The sequence below is a fragment of the Eleutherodactylus coqui genome, chromosome 2, assembly GCF_035609145.1.
Source record: "Eleutherodactylus coqui strain aEleCoq1 chromosome 2, aEleCoq1.hap1, whole genome shotgun sequence".
Taxonomy (NCBI): domain Eukaryota; kingdom Metazoa; phylum Chordata; class Amphibia; order Anura; family Eleutherodactylidae; genus Eleutherodactylus; species Eleutherodactylus coqui.
The window spans coordinates 73,927,492-73,933,963 of NC_089838.1; positions in this window are offsets into that span (position 1 = coordinate 73,927,492).

The window sequence follows — 6,472 nt, forward strand, 5'->3', positions numbered from 1 at the left end:
ATTCGATTCCATTGAATGGCCCTTTCTCTTCCAGGTTTTACAGAGATTTGGCTTCGGCGAGACTTATACGCTGGATCACTCTTCTGTACAAATCCCCCCTAGCAGCTATTTCCATTAATGGATCCTGTTCTCCCTACTTCCGACTACATAGAGGAACTAGACAGGGGTGTCCCCTCTCCCCCATACTATTTGCCCTGGCCATTGAGCCATTGGCAATGATTCTACGAGAAACCCAGTTATACAGGGGTGTCACAGTGGGGGATAGGGAAGATCGAGTGGCTTTATATGCCAATGATCTCTTGCTTATCTTGGCGGACCCTAAGGGCAACCCTCCCCCATGTGATAAATCTTATTAATACTTTTGGTGAATTCTCAGGCCTTCAAATCAACTGGACTAAATCGGCCCTGATGCCTGTTTCTGGTGGGAGTCGTTTGGGCGATATTGACTCACTTTGCGGCCTCCGGATCTCAAACCAGTTTAAATACCTGGGGTTACAGATAACCAATGATGTGGGAAAGTCTTTAGAGCTAAATGCATACCCCCTAATAGATTTATTCAGGTCTAAGTTTAAAATATGGGGCTCCCTGCCGCTCTCGGTAGCGGGGCGAATCAGTCTTATCAAACTAATAGTATTACCAAAGTGCCTATACATAATGCAGCATGTGTCATTGCATATCCCATCCTGCTTCTTTAAATCCATGCAGTCCCTGATGTCTTCCTTTATTTGGGGAAATTCCCGCCCCAAACTACGAAGCTCTACTCTTCAGAGGCCGAAGCAAGACGCGGGCGCTGCCCTGCCAGATTTGTTCATTTACTATGTGGCAAGCCAGCTAATTCATTCGAGAAGCTGGCTGAGTGATGACCCTCTCCCCAACTCTGAGGCGCATCTGGCACATTATCTTAAAATCCCTAGATTGTGGCCCCTGCTGGAATCTCCTTCTACCCTAAGAGGCAAAATGCTACCAACAATATGGCATCTGGACCCTGGCAGACCTCTATCCACAGAACACCCTGTCCTCATTTGAGCAGCTACAAAATAAATATGATCTGCCCCGTTGCCATTTCTATAGATTTCTCCAGGTCAGACACGCATTAGAGGCACAGTTCCCACCGCCCAGACCTGCTATTTCTCATTACCCCTTAATAGGCATCCTTTGCTCCCAAGGCCCCCAGGGCCTCATATCAGCACTATACTCCCACCTTATCTCAATACGAGCCTCTCAGGATATACCCTCTGCCCTAATAAAATGGAGGACACTGATACCGACACTAACAGACGATACATTCCAAGAGCTCCTGGAATCTCCTCTATATGTATCCCCAGCAGCCAATAATAAAAAGATCCAGCTGTATATAGTGTATCAGTGCTATCTCACTCCAGCGAGATTGTACAAAATGGGCAGAGTACAGTCTACAAACTGAATTAGGTGTTCCTGCGAATATTCCGATTTTTGGCACATGATGTGGGAGTGTCCTGTTATTGAAAGTTTCTGGGGGGAGGTCACAGGTTTCCTCTCTGAACTTGTGGAAGTCCCTGTTCCACCAAGCCCAGAGATCTGCTTATTTGGAATATTAGATGAAGAAAGCTGGCAACACCATAAAAAGATTTTTCTGAGGGAATCATTGTTCCTTGCTAGAAAAACGATTGCATTGCGGTGGATGGATCGTAAGAACCCCTCACTCTCGATGTGGAGGAAGCTGGTCAATTCGGTGGTGCCATATAATTATATAGTCTACAAGGGACGTAAGTGTCCTGAGAAATTTGATAAAGTGTGGGGACTATGGTGTGATTCCCCCCTCACGTTATATTCACCACAATTAATGTCTTCATCTATTCTGGAGCTCAGACGTACCCCCTAGTGGTTGCACGTTCTGGAGCGGGACCTGTGGCCTCGGAGATTTGACTTCTGTGTACCTGATCAGGCTTTAAAGAATTAATGTGTTATTTATGTTGTACTGCATTGACTGAACCTCTATACCAACCTAATTATACAGTGATGTGTATTATCTACGTGCTGCACCTACCTGCGATTGTAAGTTTCTCTATGCTATTTAATTTTCAATAAAACGAGTTTAAAAAAAAAAAAAAAAGTTATACGTAAGAAAGGGTACCAACAGAAACTATAGGATGTACCACACAAAATGAGCCTTTGCACAACTACATTTGCAGAAAATCTAAAAAAATATTCGCAGAAGATGGAAACAAAACTAAAAAAAAAAAGTTAAGTCATTTTTGTTGGTTTGTGTGCCATAGGAACAAGACTTACCGTCCTGCAAAAAACAAGCCCTCATACAGCTACGTTGATGAATAAATAAAGGAGTTATGATTTTTTAAATGGGTAGAGGAAAAAACAAAAAAGGAAAAAAGCTTGGTCACTAAGAGGTTAAACAAACTAATGAAGCATCTCGCATGGGATGTATTACATTTGTACACATATAGATTGGTGGAGTTACTATTAAAACCCCACTAGTTCACTTTTTTCCTAATTTTAAAAGTCACAACAAGAAAGGTCTAAGAAAAAATGTTCCGTTTTTGTCTACGCTCATTTGCATAAATACATGGTTGAGTAACAATCGGACCACTGATAAATTGATTTAATATTAGTCCCAATCATCCTAGCAAATCTAATGATCTGGCGCTCGACTTCTTCTGCAGTCCCTGAATTATTGGAATGTGACTGTGAAATGTGTACATATATTTGTATGTTTTCTTGTATTAAAATGACTTTATACAAAGCTTCCTATGTTGAAGCTCTAAACTCCATGAACTACTGGAGTAAAAACCTAGTAGACTGTACTGCTTTTTACAGATTCATAAATATTCAAATGCTAGAAGTGCCCTAAATCATGAGCTATCCATTAAAAAAAGTATTCTGTATCCTTCGGCGTAGCATATACTGATAAGTGGACTTTGCAGAGCATGATAAGCAATTATATGCAGAACATTTGTGTTTAATATGGTGTGTTAGATTGTAATGTGGAGAGAAATAAGTCTTCTGGGATCGACTTAAACTGTGTAACTTGATCGACTCAATTTCTTTCACATTAGCAGGTGCCGTATCTAGAGTCCACTTGTACTGAAACAAGAACAGCTTCAGCAAGATGATGAGCTTTGCCTCAAATAATCTGACCTACTGCCTGCAATTATAAATAGAGTAAATGAAGACAGACCACTCTCACAATGAAGAAGGTATTAGTGCATGTAGGCCTACTTTTTTACTGTTCTCCAAATTAATGTACCTTTCAAGTAACTATGTATTATGTAATGTGCTATAGGTGGAAATGGGGCACTATTTTACCTGGTGACATTAATGTACCTTTACATTTAAAAATCAACCTTCAGTAAGTAAATATGTGCTTGGGACTTTTATACCAAGCCATGATTCAGTGGTAAATCAAGGCAATAAAGGTACAAGAAGAGTTACATGGGCCCCTTGCTACTGAAAAGTTAATTTCTCTAAAAAAAATCCGACAGTGATGTGATATTGTCTATGGTAAATGCAGAATGATTCGAGTAGTAAGTAGGAGCTAGTGAAATCATTAACACTGTTCCAGATTGCAGTCTAAGTTAAAAGCATTTGTTTCCTTCATCCTTTTAGGCTGGTTTCAAATATAGCATTTTTAGGGGAAAAAAGAAAAAAAAGTTGTAGCCTAATGTTAGCTTAACCCCTTCCAAACAAAGCCTGTTAATGGCTAAATTACAAGGTCAAATGTTGGAAATGTGGCATGTGTCACTTTAAGGGCAGATTCAAGCTAATTTTAAACACATGTACAGGCGCGTTTATAAAATTGGAGCAGTCACATGTCCTTTTACATGCATTTAAAGTTTGCTCCGAGAAAAGAGAAAGGACACGTTTACCGATTCGCACAAAAACCGGAATTTTTCTTACCGATAATTCCCCTTCTTGAAGGCATCATGACAGCATACATCTGGAGGTTGCTCACCTGCTGACCTGATGGGACAGGAAAAGGCAGGGCATAAAAGAAACCACCCCTCCACCAAACACCAGTGCGTTCCAAATAACTACAGTGACAGAATACTTAACCAGAAGGTGTGTTTTTATTGGCCCCACACACCTCAGACAAAGAAACATAAGCATACACATTACCTCATGTTTTAGACAAAACCATGTCGGTAGGGGGGGGGGGGGGGGGGGAGCCCATATGCTGTCATGATGCCTTCAAGAAAGGGAATTGTCGGTAAGAAAAATTCCCGTTTTCCCTTCGACATCATGACAGCATACATCTGGAGGAATACCAGACAACTGGCATGGGCTTTTTTAGGGAGGGATTACCGCTTGGAGCACCTTCCTACCGAAGGTTGCGTCCTGACTACATTTAAAGTCCAGCCTGTAGTGTTTAATAAAACTATGGCCAGAAGTCCACGTGGCTGTGTTACAAATCTGCTCGTTTGACGCGTGCGCTCTTTCTGCCCAAGAATATGCCACCGCTCTCGTCGAGTGGGCCTTCAATCCTTCTGGAGGAGGGATGTCCTTGGCCTTGTAAGCCTCCTGGACAGCTCTCCTGAGCCACCGGGCGATCGCATCTTTAGAAGCGGCCCTTCCTTTGGCCTGCCCCTGAAATTGAACGAAAAGTTTATCAGTCTTTCTGAAACTTTCCATTGCTTCAAGGTACGCTAGTACAGCTCTTTTGACATCTAGATTATGGAGCTTCTGCTCCTTTTCGTTTTTGAAATCTTGGCAGAAGGCTGGAATAACTATTGGCTGGCCTCTGTGGAAATCTGACAAGACTTTAGGCTGAAAGGACAGGTCTAAAGAAAATACTATTTTGTCTGGGTGAATAGTCATATATGGGGCCCTTCGTGAGAGGGCCTGGATTTCACCCACGCATCTAGCCGACGTGACTGCCACAAGGAGGGCTACCTTATACGTCAGCAAGGCGATGGATAGATCTCTAATAGGTTCAAATGGGGGATCGCAGAAGGCCTGAAGGACTATGGTCAGATCCCAGGGGGGTGCCGTAAGCCTTGTAAATGGATGCAATCTACTTGCCCCTCTAAGAAATCTCCTAATCCACCTGTGCTCCGCAAGCACGAGATCAAAGAATGCCCCCAAAGCCGCAACTTGGACTTTGAGGGTATTCGGACTCAACCCTTTATCCAGGCCCGCCTGGAGAAAATCTAGGATTTTATGGATGTCTGGCTGATCTAACTGCTGGATGTCCTGGCCCATCCACTCTGAGAATTTTTTCCAGACTTTGGAATAGATCTTTTTTGTCGAGGGTTTAAGGCTCTCGCTAATAGTGGAAATTACGTTAGGAGAAGGACCCTTCCCCAAGAATTTTACCCGTTCAAGATCCAGGCCGTAAGCCTGAACTTGTGAACCTCCGGGTAAAGAAGAGGGCCCTGCAGCAATAGGTCCGGTTTTGGTGGAAGGTGGAAAGGCTCTCCTACTGACAGAGATCTCAGGAGGGGAAACCAAGGTCTTTTGGGCCAATAAGGTGCTACCAGAATTACTGACAGGCTTGACCGCAGTAATTTCCTTAGTAGGAGCGCAATTAATGGTAAAGGGGGAAAAGCATATGCTAAGTCCCAAACCCAGGGGTGAGAGCGTCCGTGCCCAAGGCCTGTTTCTCCGCGCCTCAGGAAAAGAAAAGCCGGCACTTGGTATTTGCGCTAGACGCAAATAGGTCTACTTCTGGTACCCCCCATTTCGTCACAAGCAGGCTGAACACCTCGGGATGGAGTTCCCACTCTCCTGGGTCCACTTTCTTCCTGCTTAGAAAGTCTGCGGCTGAATTCTCGGCTCCTTTTATGTGAAAGGCCGACAGTGACTTGGTTATGAGTTCCGCCCACTGAAGGATCCTTCCCGCCAACTGCTGCAGTAGAGGATTTCTGGTGGTACCCTGGTGGCGAATGTGTGACACTGTCGTCATATTATCTGAAAAGATCCTCACATGCTTCATCCCTAAGAGCGATTGCAAGCTACGTAGGGAATTCCACACCGCATTAAGTTCTCTAAAGTTAGATGAACCAGATCTCTCATGAGCGTCCCAAGTACTCTGTATATGACCGGCTTCAAAGTGGGCCCCCCACCATTTGGCGCTGGCATCTGTTGAATATTATTGCAGGGTCCAAGTTCCATTCGGATGCCCGTGACAGGTTGTCCGATGACAACCACCAGCAGAGTGAAGATCTGGCTTTAGCAGAAATAGAGATTGTCTGGTCGAGTGAGGACTGTAACTTGTCCCAATTCTGAAGGATTAGTGACTGGAGACCGCGACTATGGAACTGGGCCCAGGGAACCACACCAATACACGAAGTCATTAGCCCCAGGATCCACATTGCGTCTCTTACTGTTACTCTAGATTTTTTATAGAGAGTGGAACATTCCTCTAAAATAAGCTGTTTCCTTAGAGGAGGAAGGGACGAATTTTGGAGACTGGAATCCAGAATGACTCCCAGGAATTTTTTCCTGATTTCTGGTTCCATGTTTGATTTTAGATCATTAA